Genomic DNA, 20,129 nt, shown 5'->3' with positions numbered 1-20,129 from the left:
AGTCTCTTCATGTTCTCCCTCAGCAGTGACAAACCCAACCTCCAACCCTTCCCAACTGAGTTCTGTGTGCAAGCACAGGGGATCTGTTTATTTGCCTGCAGAGTAACAAATCTGAGACCTAATCAGGCTTCTGTTTCTTTCATTGCCTAAGGAAACCTGCAAACTTTAAATAGCTTTTCTGCTCCTGTTCTTTACATTCTAAAGGGGATTTGTACATATCACTGAGCATTTTGCTTTGGTGGGCAGGTTAGTTCATGTAGCAGCATTACAGGCTATTGCTATTATGGCAAAGGATCAATAGCATTTTCCACTGTGAATCTGCCTCCCCTCTTTCTTCCCTGGCCCTCCTCAGCCTTTCTCACTGTCGACTTTGGCTGCAAGACAAACAATTCCTTTCACTTTGGGAAGCAACATCTTCTCCCACATAGAAAATTCCTTTAGCTTGGCATTTTCTGTGCAGCCTAAGATGTGTAGGTGCACAAACCCCCAAATTAGATAAATCTGAATGCCAAAGCATCTTTAAAAAAATTTCTGTTGAGGCCCCTTTTATCACTAAGAGACTTAAAAGTAAAATCAGTTGATGATGACTTCAGATGCCTGATTTAATGTCTAGAGTATTTTAATTCCTTGTGTTTTTCCTGTATGTTGGTGGATGGATATCTCAGTAATGACTGGGAAATCACTCAGTCTTCCAAGACAGCTGACAACAGGGTTCAGACCTATACTAATGTTTGGACAACAGTGTGTGAATGTGGTGGCACTGAAGCTGATGTTAAGTCTGAAAAAAGCAAAACTGAGACAGAGCAGGCAAAGCATATCACCTGGTTCTGTTTTGCATACCATGTGCACAGATGCACAGAAGTCATGTCAGAAGCTGTCACTGCCTCTCTTCTGCTGGACACAGACATGAGTGGGTCAGACCTCTGCCAGGCTGGGGCAGAGCAGGGTACACTTAGAGGCAGCCAATTCAGATGAAGAAGTGCAACCCAGCAGGAGATGTTCTAGGCAAGGACTAAGGCATAAATGCTTATTTCATGGGTATGGCCAGAGGCAGGTGAGAACAGCATTGCTTTCCCTGACAGAAATGTTTTGACAGCTGTGGGAGCTGGAAACTGGAAGAGCAGGTAGAGCTGTGTAGGAGCTCAGGGCTGGAGTGGTGGTACCTCAGCTGGGCTGAGCCAGCAGCTCTGTTTCACTGCCCCAAACTTCCTACCCAACCACCCATCACCACCCCACATCTTCCACCTTCTTTTCCATAAGCATTGCATGCAAAGGGCATGGATGTGAGGGTGTAATCAGTGGGAGGCTGTGGAGCAACAGTCTGAATGACTTTGAACAGGTAAGACCAGCAGCATTGTGCCAGAAAGGAGAAGTTTGCTACAGGCAAGTCACAAGGCAATTTGTGTTTGGGTTGGTTTTCTCAGTGTGGGAATAGAGGAAAGGCTAAAATTGAACATAGAGCAGAAGAAATGACAAGCCTTTGACATAATGTTGAGTCAAAGACTGAGTCAAAGAGGAAGCCAAGGCTCAGACTGATAGAGAAGGGACATTAGTACCTTCTGGAGAAGAAATTATAAGAAGGTTTGGTTGAAAAGATCAAGTACATATTTAGTTGCATGACATATGAGGACACCTGTCCTGTGCTATCACTGTGTATTACCCAGTGACACGAGCCCTGGTCTATCTCAGAGTAAGAGATAAATCCTGTTGTTGAGATGGGTAGGAAACAGCACTGTCCTAGCGTGAAGCCCAGGGCTCAAAACAGAGGCAAAACCAGAATCTCACTACTGGGCATGTCCAGACTCAGTCATTCACAAATACCTTTCCAAGTAGCTCAGAAAGTTATTCCCAGAGGCAATACTCCTCAGGGGACTGTCACAGCACACACTCACTCACCAAATTCACTTGCATAGAGTAACAGGTGAGGAATGTGCAGAGTAATGTTTTTTTCTTTCTTCTTTTTTCTTTTTGAGGGTAACTGAGAAAAGGTGAATTTTTCTCACGGGGTTTTGCAGCTTTTCACCCAGCTCAACAACAGGACCAGAATCAGGGCCATCCTGTTTTGAAAGATGGGCCCTGGGAACAGGAACAGGTATATAACCAAACTGGAAATCATTACAGTACAGGCTTGCATGTCTATAGTTTAAAGAAGGCATTCAGGTCAGTCTCCACCCAGGAGGGATCCAGGCACACTCTGTACTGGGAAGGGAGAAGTCTGAGCCAACTGTGTAATCATTCTCCACCTTATCATTGCCCCAACATGACTAATGAACTGGGGACAGTCTGGAGGGAATGAGAAACATGGAAGCAGCAGCAAAAACAAGGTTTGGTGTTTGCAACACCTCTAGTTCTGAACAAGTGCATGGAAATTATGCAGCAAACCTTCCACCAAAGCAGAGGAAATTATTCTAGATTGGGTGCTAGATGATTTTTTTAATTTTTCACCCAAATTAGCAATTGTTTGGGGGGGGGGGGGAGGGGGGGAGGTGTGAAACTGGGGATATTGAAATAGTTTATATTTCAACATTGATCTGAGCTCCTTGTCTCAACACTTTGTTTCAAATTCTTGTAGCAGACCCTAGAAGCTAAAATGTGATTAGTTTTATAACTGGAGTTACTGGATATGTACATCATGTGCTTCCTACATACATATGGCCTGATTGCTTTAAAGACCAGGTATGAATTAGGTAGCAATGAGCAGGGCAGGGACATGTTATGTCTGCCAGGTGTCAGTGCTCCTCATCTTTTCAAATGGTGGATCCCCCAGGTCAGGGGTGAAAATCCTCCTATCCAGCTATTTATAAAGTGTCTTTTGAAAGAGCTGTGAGGGAGAACTTGGTTGTATTGTCAGTGACCAGAAAAAAAAGGCCTTTCTTTCAGAAACACTAAATTAACTGCAAAATAAATAAATAAAATGAAGAGCTCTCATTATTGTGCTGCAGGCATCGTTTATTAGATGCTGCTGTACTGCAGAGTCCTTATCTCTCCCTCCAGATAGAGTAAATCAGAATTCCTGTTGCTGACACCCCAAGAGTGTTCTCATCTGTCAGAGATTTAGCTGCCTTTTTCTTGTATGTTTTCCGAGAGAGCGATTTTTTATTTTTACTTTAACCCTCAGCATACTCATCATTCAGGGCATTCACACTCAGGAAATAAAGGGCCAAGGAGGGATGCTCCAAGGTCTTTTGTTGTTGTTGATGAACGTTTCTTTCTGTCCTTACTGAGAGGATCTCTGTCAAAGGCAGATGCTTCAGCCATGCTAAATATGTGGTGCTTTATGCAGTGTAAGCGTCAGGGCTCACTGACAGATTTCTCTCTCTCTCCCTGATCCAGCTGCAGTTGGCTTCACACACCCCAACCCACCCCTCACCCCCTGCAACTGTGGCTTTCAGTATTATTCTTTTAATGGGCTTAATGATTTTTCCACTTCTGAACCATGAATCAAATATACAAATTACTCCTGGAGGTACTTGGAAAAAGCTGTGATTTTATTTAATTCCAGTGACTTCTCTCACAGAGAATCAGTGATTCCTCAGAGAGAGGCAGGAGAAGCAGATCCTCTGTGGAGGGGTGATCCATCTCAGCAGGCAGTAGATTTGGTGATTCATCACTGCTTTACCTCATTTAAATACACTTTCTATTCCTCCTGAAGACTTTCTGTGGAGATGAGGCCAAAAAAATCTACTTTTAACTAGTTAGTGGCTCTCAGACTACAGTAAGATTCTAGAAAATGCATTCTAGAGCTTGGAGTTTAGGTGATAACTCTGCTTTTTGGTAATATTATTTAAATACTTGTATGGGCTTCTTGGCTTTATTAAACTTTATGTCTCTAAAGTACTGTTCCCTCCCTTAGCCATCATTCACAGCTTATCTGTGAAAATTGTCCACATGGGATAGTGCCTTGTCTCCAGTAGGACTCTGTGCTCACTCTTCAAGTAAAAAAACCCAGATATTGTTTGCAGCAAAGACATGTTTTTAGTTTGATCCTTCTTTTCAGCAATGGTACTAAGCCCAATTGCTGTGTTTATTTTTATCCATTTTTAACCTCTCTGTGAAACAGAGATGCCCTCAGGTTCAAGTGCCCAATCAGAAGAATAAAAAGAAACTTTGTGAAAAACTCAAGCAAATTGAAATAAATGTAACCTGTTGACAAACAGTCTGAGTGGTGGTATAAAAAGTGTAATGTTGATTGTATGGTTTTGGGTTGGTGGTCAAGGACTATGAAAATTGAAATGGTGTCTAGTTCCACTACAAGTGTGTCATAGTTTTAACTTTATGACAACTAAAGGTCATACATGAATGCTAAAAGAAGGTTTGTATAGAATGCATATATGTGTATATATGTACACATCACTTTAAATATGAGTAGAGGTGTATAGTATGTGTGTGATACACACATTCTGGGCTGAGATATTCTGCTCCAGTGCTAATGAGCAGCGTCAAAAAAATCTGCTTTTCATCCTTGAATCTTTCAGGGAGAGATTCAAACAGCTGTTTTGTGCCCAGAAAATATTAATCTCAGGAAATGGAGGGCCACCAAATCCAATTCCCTTTTATGGTGATTTTTGATCCAGCTGTATTCAGCTTTCAAAGTTTCTTCAAAATCCAAACAAAGCACCCGTCATTTCAGGAGAACTTCAGAAAGCAGCTCTGCAGCCTCCTAGCAACAACTGCTTAATTATCTCTGCAGGTTGGAGTTCTTGTTTTAAGCATTGGTAAAGCAATCTGTCAGCAACCCCAACACTCTATGCTGTAATTCCTGGGCTGGTTTCTGGTGCTCAGCAGGAGCTGACTGTTGTAACACATTTTGCACAGAGAGCAGTTTGGCTTGAAGAACAAGAGAACCTTGGATGAATTTCAGCCTACAGCAGTAGCTGACTCTGTAGCCACATACACCTCAGAAAAGCTGCCAGAATTAAGTCAAGGCTGGAAAAAAAGAAATAAACTGGAGAGTTTTTACTGGCCCAATAGATCAAATGTGCCTCTTTTACGATCCTGAAGAACCATTTATTATGATGCCCAACCACAACAGCAAAAAGATATCTTATTATTTCTGGTGCTAGCAGATAACCTGGGAACACCTGAATTGCTTAACTGCAGATTTATTGGGTGGACTGTGTCCAAGTCAACTGGGTTGAGGTACTAAAAGATGTTTAGTTAATACCAAGGCAAATAAGATTCCCAGGTCTTGTTTAGGTGCCCACCTAGTCTGCCTCCACTCCTACTTGTCAAATGTGTCCTGCTCCATTTCCTTACTCATTTTTCATGTGGTACCAGGGATAAAACACTGTGAGTCATGTGCTTCAGTGATAAACAGCCATTTAGAAGATGTGTGTACTGTCCCTGATAGGTCTAAATTGATTTAGCAGGAGAACACAAAACCACAGGTTAAATTGGGCTGCTTATAGTAGATTATGATGTAGCAACTCTTCTCTAGTAATTTTGTCTTGCACTGTAGAATCTATTTTGTTTTGGTTTTGTGTTGGGGTTTTTTTGGTGCTTTTTTTGTTTGGTTGGTTTGTTTTGGTTTTCTTGTTGATTGTTTCTTTTTTTCTTCTAAAATTATGCCTTTAATGCTATGAGTAAATTATTATTTTCAGAATGCAGATTACCTACACACAGTGCAATTGGCCTGGGTATGGTGAGAACCTGAAAAACATCTAAGAGTCATGTCTATGGAATAGAGGATGCATACAAAAGGTATCAGGACACCAGCCTCAAGGATGGTGCAAGTACACTGCAAGAGAGGACCTGCCTTTACTATATAAAATTGTGTTGACACTGAAGCTCAGCAAAGGTATTTGCAAACCTGTCAGCATGGTCTGGCTCATATGATTAAACACAAGTCAGTGTGTCCTGCTGTCACCTCATCAAACTTTGTCATTTACTGATAATTGTTGGCTTCCATATGTTGCTGTGTTACCTATATTCTACAGCTGAAAACATGGATAAAAGTGTAGGAATGATTCAGACAGAAGAAGTCAGCAGAGTCAGCTGTCTGTAATACAACCTGGAAACACAATACAGCTTAGAACTGGGCTTGTGTGACCCAAAGGATATAGATAGAATCTTTTATCTCTGTAAGATATGGGCCAGAGCAGCAAAGTTCAGATCTAGTTTTGGATCACTGAACTAGTTTGATAATATCCAGCAGGAACTTAACCCTACCAGATACCCCATTGGGTTTGGGGGTTTTGGAGATCTGCTCCTCTTGTACACTTCTTCCCCCCTGGTTACTCCAGTGTAAAAGTGTAGAACTAGGTCTGGATCTACCATCCACAGAACTGGGGGATACAAACCCAAAAACCACAGAGAACATCATCTGCCTTTTTGGTGTTTAGACTGCAGCAATGGAAGACTCAGTTCTGTTACTGAAAGATTTAATTATTGAATTATTCTTTATTACTAGTGGCTTTTAGGGCACCAGTCTCTAGGACTGCAGATACAGGACATTTCATCTATCTGATAGGGGTTTTTTATGCTCCTCTCTATGTTCATGGCACACCTTCTGTTTTTCACTATTTCAATTGTAAGCTTCAAATTATCCCCCTTATCCTGCCTGTATCTTATTTATGTCCAGGAGATTCTGTGCCACTCTGAGGACTGACATGCCCTGTCTGAAACTGGAGCTGCCCTGAGGATGATTTTATATTTAGTAGCTCCTTATGAGCTGCTCTTATTTGAAGCAGCCCAGACTGCCTGATACAATATTTACTGCAGAAATCTCTCTCTTGCTTCTCCCTATCACAGCATAATAATGATAAGGCTGAGCTTGAGAAGGGGCCAGTGTGTGTCTGGGTAGCAAAGCCTTGTGGGGCACAATTTCTACCTTCTTTATGACATCAGAGTAACCTGCAAGGTCTGTGGTGAGGGATGAAATTCTGTCCCACAAAATCTAGCACCAGGAAAGCACAGCTCTCAGCTTATATAATTCAGAACACGCTTGTATGAAAGGCCTAACCAAGTGCAACCTCTGATATCATCCTCATATATTGGGCTTTTTTTCTGCATTTGTTACAAGTTGGCCCCTTCTTAGAGTGGTTTATTGATTGGGAGGGCTTAAGAGAAAGAGGTCTTTTGCTGGAATGATGCAAGTGCAAAGTCCTCTGGCTTCTCCCATCCTTTGGGTGTCAGCTTTTTAACAGAGAGCTTTCAGGAATTTTTTTTTTTTTTTTTTTTTTTTTTTCTTTCCCACAAAGCTGCTGGCTTTAGTCTCTAGGTGGTGCTTTGATATGACCATTCCTCTCCATGCCAAGTCATTTGTGATAGCAATGAGGTGAAGCTCTGACCTGCACTTTTCCTCTTTCCAGTGGGAAAGTCAGCAGGCAAGGCTGATGAGACTGTGAAAGACCCCCAGCTCTCTATCCAAGCACCCCACTGGGCTCTGGTCTGCAGCAGACAGGCCAGTCCCTTTTAGCATGGGCCTCATTTCAAGCCTGAGGTGCTTTTAAGTATGACAGTGTGTGGGTCGGAAGCAGTGTATCAGGTGGAGCACTGTCACAGCTTTTACCATTTTAAGCCTGCAGAATAAAGAAATGGCACAAGATTGCATTTGTGGAGAGCAGCCTTTCTTGGAACATTGGACTGAAGCAGCAACATGGTAACACAGGGCCTGGTCTCTCTAGATTGTGTTCCTGGAAAAGCCCTTCAATTATTGATAAGGGTCACACTGACTTCCCCAAAAGACAACAAGGCTCTTGCTTGCCTTTAATAATTTCTTAGTCAGCAGATCTTTCACCTACAGCTCAGCAAAATGGGCATTGCAGACACATCAGCTGAAATACAATGTGCCTGCTGGAAATGAGCAACCACCCAGCTTCTTCATTTGCAAACTGGAAAGGAAATGGAGCTGGCACCTGGGGTCGATTCTGCTCTGAAAAATGCTGTCTGCCACTATGGAGCTGGAACTACCAGGCTTTCTTTCCTGCTGATAACATGTGCTCCTTGTTCATTGTTCAGAGCTGCCCTTGAGTTCTTCCTCCCCCACTTATCACACGTGCTGTGAGGAGGATTTCCCAATAAAGGTAAAGAGAAGGGACTGATGCTCATGTCCCAGATCTAATTCAGTTTAACGAGCGCTACTCCAGCTTGTAAAGCTGCTGCTGTTTTGTTCAGAGAATAGTGCTGACAGCTTATGCAAGGAGGAGCATTAACCCCATCTGTTCCTTGCATGAGGTTTTGTATTCCAGGAGAATTTTTCTAATTAGAAAGCTCTAAGCCTCAATGTGTCTTTGAGACCAAGGACCGTCATGGTTTTTTTTTTTTGTGACTGTGCCCTGTGGAATCAGCACTAAGGAGGAAGCCAAGGGAAGTTTTGGAGGACCCAAATGAGATTCTGGTACTCTTAAACATCAGCCCATAGTGAGTCTGGATGAGAAGCTGAACTGCCACCTAATATAAGTGCATATAAGGAGTCCTTTTTTTAACCCATTCTACTGTTCATAGACATTTCTGAGTCTTCTGGTAGTAACTGCCATTCACCTCACTAATGGGATCACTAAGCTGCCTGTGAGGTTCAGAGGCTAATGAGTGAGCCTCATTAGAAAATGGAAGGGAGAGACACATCAGCAGTTCTGCCAGTCAGGCAGGGCTTCCTATCCCTTTGAAAATGTGAGACCAGTAACTTCCCAGAAATTCCAGGTGGTGCTGCAAAATCAAAACCATGAACCAATGTCATGCCTGGAAAAGGGTCATCTTGGTCATGGAGTTTCCCTTCAGCACTTCCTTTTTGTCTGAGATCTCTGCAGCCTCAGAAGTTGTCAAATCAACTGCTTTTCCACTTCCATGCAGTTTTAACAGCAAGAGGTCCGTGCATGTTTAAGGAACCTGTTTACTGTGCAAAGGTAAATAGTCAGGTTCCATTTCCACAATTACTCCTGTGTTAGAGGAACATGCAAACATTAGGTTGCCCGTGTTCCTGCATCACAGATACAAACAATTTTCATCAGGGTGAAAGCCCGGATGATACCACCATGGCAACCAATTTTAAATAGAAACAATAGGCCAGCTCCTTTGCTGAAATAAAGGCACAGGACCTGAGGATCTGGTTCCATATTCATGCAACGGACAACATGATTTTCAAGCATTCATATTTTCTATATTTTATTCTTTCTTTCCTCAGGCATCTCAACATGCTGTTTGCAATTTATATGCAGTGAATACTAATGGAATGAAGCCATCTCTGTGGGGTTAGCAGCAGCCAGAGAACAGCATGATGGATAAAGGAAGTTCTTGCCAACTTGCTAATCTTTCCTTTTACAGAACCTTTTAAGTACCATGCAGAGAAGTTAGTCCAAATTTTTGCTTGAAAATCTAAAAAAAAAAACCAAAACAACAAATCATTAATGTTGGAAAACTGAAGTGCTGAATCATGCCTCCCATGCTTTAGAACTTGTGTTTCATTGCATCTAATTATTTCACACTTGCTCCACAAGTCTTTGAGCAGCCTCTTCCAAGAATATTCATGGTGAGGGTTGGAAAAGAGAAAGTTTTGATGAACAGTCTGACCTGGGGACAATATTTCTGGTCAAGCTCGCTGGAACCTATTTTTGGCTTCTCATATAGGAAAGGGATTTTGTTTGGCCCCAAAACCCCTCAAACTTGATATTGCCTTGAGAACAGTACAGTCAATGGGCAGCTGACTGAGAGAAGAAAAAGTGCAAGAAAATGTTGAACATATATTACATATATTTAAGCATTTTAACCAGTGTCTTTTGTGTATCTGAAACAAGGTGAAAACATGTAAAAAATCCTACCAGATCTTTCTCTCTCGTGTTGCTGCCAGCATGTCCTTAATAGAAATAGAGTCAGCAGGTGTAGAAATAGGAAACTGCTTTTTGCTTTTGCTTAGGTATGGGGGATGGAGAGTTACTATTTAAAAAAAAAAAAAAAAAAAAAAAAAAGCAAAAAACTAACCTAAAGCAAATCCAGGAAGGGCATGTATCAAGTACTCCACAGCTCTTAATTCTGAGAAGGAACTTCAGTGTTCTGACATTGTTTTCCCCTGTGCCATTCTTATCTGACAGGTAGTATCGGTTGCCAGAAACTATGTGGGTTTATTCTGTACTTTGTATTCTGATATAAGGGGAGCTGAATACTTGTCATAGTCCTTTGGGCAGGGCTCCTCACTGCTGCAGAGTTTAATATTGAGATTGGCAACACTAAGTTAGCTGATGTAATCTGTTCCATTACAGATATTTACGGCACACAATATTACAATACAAAGGCAGAGGTTTAGAGACTAAAAAGATGGGACAAGCCAAAGAAGCCAACCCTTTCAAAACCAAGACTGACACTGGAGGGGTACACCCCCCTCAATGTACATTCACAAAAATGTCTTTTAAGGCCATTAGGAGCAGATACATGGTGCAAAATTCAGATTAGGGGTAAAGGAAAAGCCAACTCCACTGGTGGCAAACAAAGCTGCTGTTATATACACCCCATCTGACTGTCTTTAGCATTAGCCAGTGACTCATGATCACCAGCATGTATTGTCCAAAGTCACTCCTAGGTTTCCCCATTCTTTGGCCAAGCATCACAAGCCTTGGCTTATTGTAACATGGGGGGAAGGAGCAGCATAGAGGAGTGTTTGTTCCTCTTTCTAGCAGCCTCTTTATACTCCTGCAGTAGCCCAGGAGCTGGTACTGTGATCTGTGAGTTATTGCAAGTCAGAAAACTATGTGCAGCATATTTATGCTTTCAAAGTCCTGGATATTTCCTCCTTGAATTTCTTGCTTACCTCTAAGGCTCATCAAGCCTCATCAAGCAGCTCTTTCAGATTCAAGGGCAGAAGCTGAGTGACTCCCTGGCTGTTTAAGAGCCCATTTCTTTCCTACAGCTCTCCTGGAGGATCTGTGGTGTCTATTGTGCAGAATCAGCACTTTCATTAATCTTAATAGAGCCTCTTCTTGTGGAAGACACTGGAGAGGCTTTGCATGTAACTGAGGAATTTCTATTACAGACCATTGAGGAGATATACACCCCACAGGGCCTGGTGCTTGTGATTTGAAGTGAAAAAAATACTGATAATGGGGTATGAATGCAGTGCTATGCTTCTGATACAGATGGGCCCAACCCAAGAGCTTGTTTCCCTGAATTTTTTGACGTTCGAGGGAGGTTGGAGCCAAAGTGCTTAACTGAACAGCCTGATTTTGTGTTTACTTTTATTTATCAAGGAAGTAGAAAAATTGGCTTTACGGAATACCTGTTGTTTGCCATGCCATTAAACCACTTTCTTGCTTTTTGCAATGACTTCTCAGTGCTGTTGGTAAAAATAATGTTGCTTTTCCAGTATATAATGTAAAGTGATTTCAGCTGCACTTTTTCCATTCCTGATCTCCACAATGCTTGCATTTTAGGCAGTTTTATACACTTATTGATTATCTGCTATAATTTCTAGGAAGTAAGAACATAGCCCTTAAATCATCCAGACTCTGAAATGTTTTAATTTCCTCGAGTAAATAGAGCACATTATCCCAGAAACTGTAAATGTATGATACATGGATCTGATTCCACTTTTACACAGGTCTTTTGTAACTCCCTTCACTTCAATGAAATTACTCCTGATTAGCATTGAGAATCCAGTCCAAAGTATGGGGAGGAGGGTGGGTTAATGCCATTTTTTCTGACACTGAGTACTTTAAAAGCACTCTGAGACTATAACCCATTACCATTTGCTCAGTAAGTGCCCTCTGAGAGGACTGGGAAGGATTGAAGAGTTTTTAACCAGTATGTGACTTCAGGTCTTTCATGAAACAATAGATTTAGCCATTTCTAGCCACTGGCTGTTTTGTGGCTGTGTATAGTTGAGAAGCTGGTGGTCTTCAGGCACTGGTGGACAAGTGTCCATACCACAGCTGCTGTGATCAAATAAGCTCCTTCAATCTGGAAAGAGAGTGAATGGAGCATTGATCCGGTTCTGTTTCCAGGCTTTGCAAGTTTTCCTGCAAACCAGGAAAGAAATAGATTTTATAAAAAGACTTTAAAAAATTGTATTATTTGCCTCGTTCAGCATTGCTCCAGTGCCTAAATACGAATATTCTCTAACAACCCCATCAAACTCCTACACCACAGATGACTGTTACAGGTTAGAAGCACTCCCAAAATAGGGCTGGATTTTCACCGTGATAATTGAGACCCAAAACTTTCCACCAGGGAGGCTCTGGATGTGGGAGCAACAGGAGAGGCAATACTATCAACAGAGTAGAGGCTTTTTACCAGGTCGTTATCTAATTTTATTAGAGTGTATATGCCATAATTCTATCAATGTCTAGCCCTTCTTTAGTGGATTTCTCCTGTAAACACATCTTTTGCCAGTGTGAGAACCCTAGGGGAGCTAAGAAGAAGTCTTTTTCCTCATATCTGCCCTAAACCCTGGTTCAGGAAAGTGTTCATACTGTGTTTAAGCCTTATGGACATTATTGAATTGTGCTGGCTTCAGTGAACTCATGACTAGAAAAAAATGTACATGCAGGGTTTTGGTTTGCTTCAAAAAAGAAATGAAAAGGTTACTCAGTGCTGCCACTAAGTAGATGCTACCACCTTTACCTACTAAGTAAAATCTTGAAACACTACCAACCAAGCACTCGTTAGCTCTGTTCTGATGTAAATATCGGAATATTTAAAAGCAAGTTAAAGAAGGTGAAGCTAGACAGAGCAATATTCTCAGGCATTGCAAGCAATAATTGTTGTTCTTTTTGTGACTACATGGCCAGAAAGACTGAGCAGAAGAACACTTATGGGTCACATTGTTGTCTGGTACAGTGCCACCTCAATCAAGTAGTGCCAGTGTTGCATTGCGGCAGTCGCTGTGAGATCAGAATCTGCATACAGATATTCTGCCTCTCAAGTTCTGAAAGTACCATTATATTCCCAATCAAAGAGAAGAGAGAGAACAAATAACACAATTTATTGCTGCAGATTATTTTTATGCCTGTGTGCTCCATTTAGGAGAATAATCTGTAAATGACTTATTATCAAGAAAAGTTATTTGTTTGCACTAATCAAGCCTTAAACTTGGAGGCATAATATGGAACTAATTATTTTTAACTAACTAATCAACATGTTTCATTCATAAGTTGGGATTTATCAATATAGCACATGAAAGCAGAGAACATATTATTATTTCAATTTAGATAATATGCAAAAAGCACTGTGTTTGTAATGACCTGCTTTCACTGAATATAATCAAGCTCCAAAGCTCTATTACAGTCTGAAAATAGCAGCAGCTTACTTTAATGAGATTTCTGGCTCTGGGCCCCAGCTGTTCTACGCAAGGCTCTCCCTTTGCTCTATGACCTACCAATATGTGCTGTCACCAGTAATGAGACAGGACCTATTTCCTAACATGGGGAAAAATTGGAAAGCATGAGTTCATTCTACAATGTTGGTGGAAACACACCCTCTTTCCCCTGCAAGGCAGAAGGAGGGGAACGCTGAATATGCAACATCCTTCTACTCCCTTGCCAGTGGAAATATAGCATGAAACCCATAAGGTAAGAGAACTCAAAAGTAAGACAGAAGCTATCTCTTAACTTGTCCCCATAGCACACAGAAAACCAATATTCATTAGGCAGATGCAGAATATGTCTCTCCCCTGTGAAGTACCCCAGCAGAGGACTTTCTATTATCTACAAAGCACAGGGAAGCAAGGATGGTAGCATTCTGATGCTCTGAATTTTATGGATTTTGTGGAATTATGCTCATCTCAGGGCCATGTTGGGAATATGCCAGGAGCCAAAGAGCTGCACTTAATTTGCCTCAAATGGAGCAGATTGCCACTGCTCTCCTTTTTCATAATGGAGATACAGCCTGGAGACTACAGATTCCAGCAAGCAATGCTCCAACAAGAGCCAAGCAGCCCAAGCACTGTGCTGGAGATGGAGCATTGCACACAGAGACACAGCCATGAGGGCCAGGGCCTGAAATGCTGCAGTCATGGGTACTGTGGCTCATGGGTGGAAAAAAAAGAAAAAGAGCAGTCTCATTTTGGTCACTGAACTGGACTCCTAAATTGCTCTCTTTGGGTTTTTTTTTTTGTTATTATATCCCATACTTTTCAGAAATTCTGGTCTTGAAAATGTTTGATTAGCTAACATTTGGGGGGGTTATACTATTTTTATCTGTAAGCTGTCACTTAGGAATCATTTACACTTTGCACGTGAATATGTTTTTTTAGGACAAGAAGCCAGTGTTTTTTCCCTGAATAGCATTGTTAAGTATTTCAGGAATCTAAAATCCACAAACTATTTCTCTGCCCTGAATACAAACCTCTTTGGAAAAAGCCGATGAACATTTTAGTCAGAAATTGGAAGGTGTGTGCTTAAAGCACTTTGAAATTAAACTATTTGGTGCATTTCAATCTGTCTTTTTGCCCTTCCAAAATACCCAAAGGCACTAGCCCACTTTGTAAATGAATAGGCTATGAAATCTTATTTTGAGAAATGAAAGTGTCACAGAGTTGCAGTCAAAATTATACTTAGCAGCAGTGCACTTTGCAGGCCCTGACTAACTGGCTCTTGCAACAGCCTTGGGGTGTTCCTCCTTTATTAACAGGAATTAAATAATCAGTTATTTTATTTTAGATGTGGGGAAAAAAAAATCACAACAAAAATCCAGGACACTGAGAAGCCAGGACTCCATAGGATAAACAGCTTCTTTCCTATAAAATGCACTGAATGACTTTTGCCTTCCAGATGCTGCTTTGGCAGCTTGTGGCTGCTGTGTGCAGGCTGCCTGGGGCTGGCTCTCCCACTGTCCTCAGGCTTAGCCTCCCAAATATTTGGAAAAGGGCACCCTGGCAGTGCCCCAGGCCCTGCTTGCAGACTGTGTTCAAGGCAGATGTCTTGGAAGGGGTGTGGGGCAGCCCTTCCATACAGACCAGGAGCCAGAGAGGAAACTCCCTCCTGCATCCCACACAGACACAATCCTGAGATGTGGCTGTCATCAAAATTTAGGAACTTTCAGAAATCCCATCTGGGCACAGAGATATGCAAGGCTCTCTGTGAAAGTCTGCAGTGGGCAGATAAATACCCCTTGTGTGCTTTTTTTTTTTCTTCTTTCTACAATTTCAGAAATGAAATTATAAAGTTACCTTTCAAATTTGCATCTTAGCATGCCATATCTGTGTGGATTTTTTTTTCTGTCCAGCTTGGAGAAGCAGTATTCTTAAATGAAAAAAGAAAAAAGCATTTACAAAGACCACATTACCAAGTTTTGAAGTACAGTGGTAAGAACACCACTGCCTTTGCAACACTACCTATTTTGTCTTCTAAAATATTTATGTATTTGTTCTATTTTACATGAGCCATGGAAGCTAGAGGCATTTTTGCAGTGTCAGGTCATTCTAAAGTACAAAGAATAGGGATGGAATATATAGTTGTATGTAATATTTGTCATTAATATTATATAATTACTGCACACAAAATAGTTCTCTGGGCAGTGATACAGTGATAAGGATTTTTTTTCATAAAGACCAAAGACTCTAAGGCAATGTATTCCATTAAGGGGTTGCTTAATGTCTGAGGATTTATCAATATATGGTACCTTCACCCAGCGGCAGAAAAATGACAAACCCAACTTAGCCAAATGAAGCCATTAGCATGTATAATGTGTTTTACACAAGGTTTAAATGGTTTACCAGCTTTATAAAACCATACTTTGATATTGTAAAGACCAAGCTGAGATATGATCTAGCAAACAGCAGTTGCAGCTACATCAGCACAAAAAATGAACTGCTGGATTTTCTCTGTGGCTTAGGGAACATTTTCTGCAGTCTTTAAAAGCTGCTCTGAAATAATAATAAAAAAATACTCCACTGATATTAACTACTAACAGCTTGCCTTGAGTTTTTAGCTCAGCCATCCTGGAGCAATTGCTTAGGATAAAATGTTGATGCAGCTTTTCAGGTCAGTTGATTGCCAATGAACATGAGCAAGTCTCATGTCTTACGTGATACATTAAGCCTAAAGTAATGTGAAGGAACACCTAAGTGACTACTAACTCCATAAATTATACCTTTGAATTTTAATACAGCCCACTTCACCCTTCCTAAAGTCTTCATGATGCAAGTATAGCATTAGATTTTACTTTTAATTTCATTTACTAAATTGCCTTAATATGCCATAGACTGTTGTATGGACAAGACACAGCAACCACTATTAGTATAAAACTGGAGATGTGGACATGCTGGTACAGCTTTTACATTCAAGAAAACATTTGGCTTTGTTATGGTATTTGATACATAAGATCTCGTTGGTAATTTTGGTCCTAGAATTGAGATTTTTATCCTCTTTTTGCTCTTTTTCTTTGGGGCAGAGGATGACTTTATACAAGTGAGACCTGAATTCTCAGTTTCATCACCAAAAATGTTAAATAGATGCATCCTCAGGTGTGTCTGTAGCTGGCACTGTGTGCAGTGTTAACATGTGAAGCTCATGTGTTGAGTCACCAAGGCTTCACCTTCCTTTCCAGATGACAAGGTGACAGCTGCAGTCAGCAGATCCATGAGAGATGACAGTCCTTTGATTTTTAAGAAAGAGGGTTGCTGGCAAGGCATTTTCCATGAGGAGTTCCTTCTAAGCTCTGTAAGTCATTTCACTTCTTAGCTCAATAGGACCTTGATTTGATAACACTCGGGGTATATCACAAACTGCACATCTGCTCTCCCAGAGTCTCCCAGGATGAGTGGTGTGACTAAGCCCCAGAGGCTTTTGCTTGGATGTTCCATTTTTTCAGGTTTAGTTTATCTGTGAGCTGATTCTAGTAAATTACCTTTAATGATTCCACATCTTATGGGACCTTACTAAGGCTATGTGATCTACCTGACAAAATTGTTCTGTTTTGCCCTGAAGATTTCCCCCCTTTCACTGGGAGTGTAACACTGAAACCACAGATCTCAGGATTGCTTCTGACTGAGTAAAAGTGAACAAACAGATTACCATCCTCAGCCATCCTCCTTTTTTTCCTGTGACCTGAGGCAGAGTCGAGGACTTACTGGGTGATGTGTTACGGTGAGACTGTCAGAATAAAAACAGGCTAAGAAATCTAATCCTCAGAGGAGAGCAGTATGTTCCCACTTGTGATTTAGTCTCACAGTGAAGAGGTTGTTAAGGGGTTTGTGATCCTGGAGATTGATTCTGGGGGGGGCCTGCTTAGTGAACAGTGCCACTGGCAGTCATCAGCTAAAGCTGCCTAATGATGTCAGCTGCAGTGGCCAAGGGAATCCTCTCCTGTAAGGTAGCCAGAAGAGTTAATTTGCTTCCAGATATGAATCCATTATGTACTGATAGTGATTAGTGTAAGGTACCATAGTGACTAAAAGGACTTCAAGTGCAATTCAGTCTGCAGTCCCTGTCAGGTGAAGGGTGTTAGATACACCATGGCTGAGCTGCAGGTGTCTGTTTGGTGGATGTGGCAGCAAATCTGGGCACAGAATCTCACTGCTGTAGTCCCTCCCTTCCTTCACATTGAAAATATCCCTCAGTATTTATTTTGATGTAAAAGTAAATGTAAGATTAAATATCTAACTTAGATTTCCAGTATTTAGATGCCCAAGCCTTAGTTAGTTTTTAAGATTATTTTGGTCTTATGTGTCAAGTTTTATCCAAAAATAAGGTCACAGTTTAAGCTCTGGGAAAATCAGTGTGCCACTGGCAACATGATAAAGAGTTGATTTGACTGTGCAAAGATTTGAGCTTATGGCTTGAGTGATTTAAAAAAAATTCCTTATACTGTTAGCTGTAGGTTGAATTAGAGCAATAAGAAAGTTTTTAGCAATGCTGGTCACTACTTTACTGTGTCTGTAATGAAAAGTAACAATAACATATGCACTCCACATAGAGTAACTTGGTTTTGTAGTGTTCACACAGTCGGGAACAGATTCTCTTCTGTAAAAGAAGGTGGCAAATCAAATTATATTGTTAATAAAAGTAACTAATTTTTTAATGTTTAAAAATTTTCAAGCTAATCATGTAGTTGACCTGATGATTAGTTTCTGCAAAAGTTATGTGACCATAAAAAATTCTGCTGGTTTTCATAAATTCCAAACAAATCTCAAGACACATTATGTGAGACATTGTTTACATCACCAAGTCCTGCAAATGGCAACTCCCTCACATGCACTTACTTATAGATTCTATAAGTAAGTGATTCAGTTGTCTTTGCAACTATATGTAATGAGTGCAATCCCTGTATATTTTCAGGCATTTTTCCTCAGAGGCTGAATACAGTGACACAAACCCAGCTGTGCAGCTGATGCCATCAAAACATCAGCCCTTACAAACCCTCCCATGGTTTCAGCAAACCACGTTTGTCAACCAAAGTGAAGTCAGATTTTGGAAGTTCTGCTCGTATCACCATAGTTGATCTGCAGCTACCTTAATGCATTGCAAGGGTGTGCCTGAAATCAAATTAAGGCCATCTACTCAGTCTTTCCCAAACTATTAATGTAATAGCAATCTACTGCTGGAGCCAGCTTCATAGCTTCTTGACAGAGTATTTGTTAACCCTAAATCTGATGATGATGATAATAATAACAGTATGACTAGAAAAGTACAGAGGAAAATGATGCTGATGATATCAGCTGGGCTCACATGGGTTGCAAACAGTAAACAAATGGGGAGATTATAACCCAGTAATTACACATCCACAAACAATGATGTTTTCACCATATATAAAGAAGTGTGTTTTTACGCATAGAAACAATTGCAAAGAAAATATGTGCATAATGAAATTGTTGAGAAATATGGGACTTCTTAAAAATACCTCTATCATGCAAATTTACAATCAGGTGACTGAGCAGGCTGGAAAGAGTCTTGGAGGAAGCAAATGAAAATTATTTAGGAAATGTTTCTCCATGTTTCTTTTTCCACTTGATTTTTTTACTCGTGAATCTTCACATAGCTTTTTAAATGTTACTGGGCTCTGTTATCTAATTTTGAACTATATTTCATTTGCATATTTTAATTTGCAGATGTGCAAAAAGGGCACTCATCCCAGAAATGAACTATTTTACAGTACAGCTCTGTGGTACGCAAAAGTTTTGATGCTTGCATTTGAACAATCCACAAACCTATGCAAGAAAAAATTGTAAAGCATACATCAGTTTTCAACCCATGGTTGTACCCATGGAGCACATAACTGTATGTAAAAAAAGCCTATTTGTTATGTGTGGTGTTAGCCATCTGGTAACTTCAGTAGAAGTAAAACTGGAATTTCACTTTGTTTGCCAGGTAGCTGGGGTCAACCAAGCCCACTGCTTTTATAAAGATCTGCTATGTGTGATGAAGTAATAATCACAAAAAGTTTAATAATTAAGAGAGCTATGTAAAATACATGTTGAATATTTTATTTGATACAACTTGCCAAAATATGAAATATCTTTCAGTCCAGAACTTCTCAAAGTATACAAGAAATTACAGCCTTTGTATTGGTTACTGGGTCAGGATTTCTTGCACTAAACCTAGCTTTGCACCAGGCTAAGGTGAACATATGGTCCATGAACCACAAGAAAGTTTATGATATCAGAGTAATACAACAAAGGTTCCCTCATCCCACCACCATTCCAGCTCTGAGAACTGCATTTCAGTGCCAACGTGTCTGTAATACCCCTCCCTATAAACACCGCTATTTATAGTCCTTAAAATGTTGTAATGGCCTCATCCATCATCCTGAAAGATGAGACTTGCTGGCTGTCACAGCTCAACCCTCCTGGCCCTCCACTGACAAATATGGATGAAAAAAAAAATTCAAAATCCCCCTCAGCCCACATGGTGGGCAGCACTTTGCCTCACTCTGCAGCAGAAACCAACCCTGAATAATTCCCATTTACTGCCCATTTTTCTCTTTCTCTTTGTACCTTTCAATTATTATTTGCCTTTTTAACAATCAATATAAATCATCTTATTTGGGAAAGCATTAAAAATACCTAAGTGACCTGTACTTTCAGAATGACAATATTGGAAAACTCTCCAAGTATTTCACAGACTTCCCACACAACCCTCTGCCATTGTGTCCAATTTCCACGTTTCAAGAGCTAAAAAGAAGAGCAGAAGTCTGGTATTGGGGCTTTTCCTTCATATCTCACCCTCTGTACGTTACTTTCCACCCCATGAGCTCGCAGGACCCCGGTG

At 40.7% G+C, this 20,129-nt stretch overlaps 1 long non-coding RNA gene across 1 annotated transcript; it reads right to left on the bottom strand.

The window, feature by feature from the left end:
- Nucleotides 1-3,467: 3,467 nt before the first annotated feature.
- Nucleotides 3,468-11,093, bottom strand: LOC139803107 (uncharacterized). The gene is made up of 2 exons (XR_011728881.1): nucleotides 10,739-11,093; nucleotides 3,468-3,657 (listed from the first exon to the last, which is right to left on the bottom strand). It is a non-coding gene; the product is annotated as an uncharacterized lncRNA (long non-coding RNA).
- Between the last annotated feature and the right edge of the window lie 9,036 nt (nucleotides 11,094-20,129).

Source organism: Heliangelus exortis, chromosome 15 (genome assembly GCF_036169615.1).
Source record: "Heliangelus exortis chromosome 15, bHelExo1.hap1, whole genome shotgun sequence".
In the NCBI taxonomy this organism is placed as follows: Eukaryota; Metazoa; Chordata; class Aves; order Apodiformes; family Trochilidae; genus Heliangelus; species Heliangelus exortis.
The sequence above is the reverse complement of the archived record's forward strand: the minus strand, read 5'-3'. Positions and strand labels throughout refer to the sequence as shown.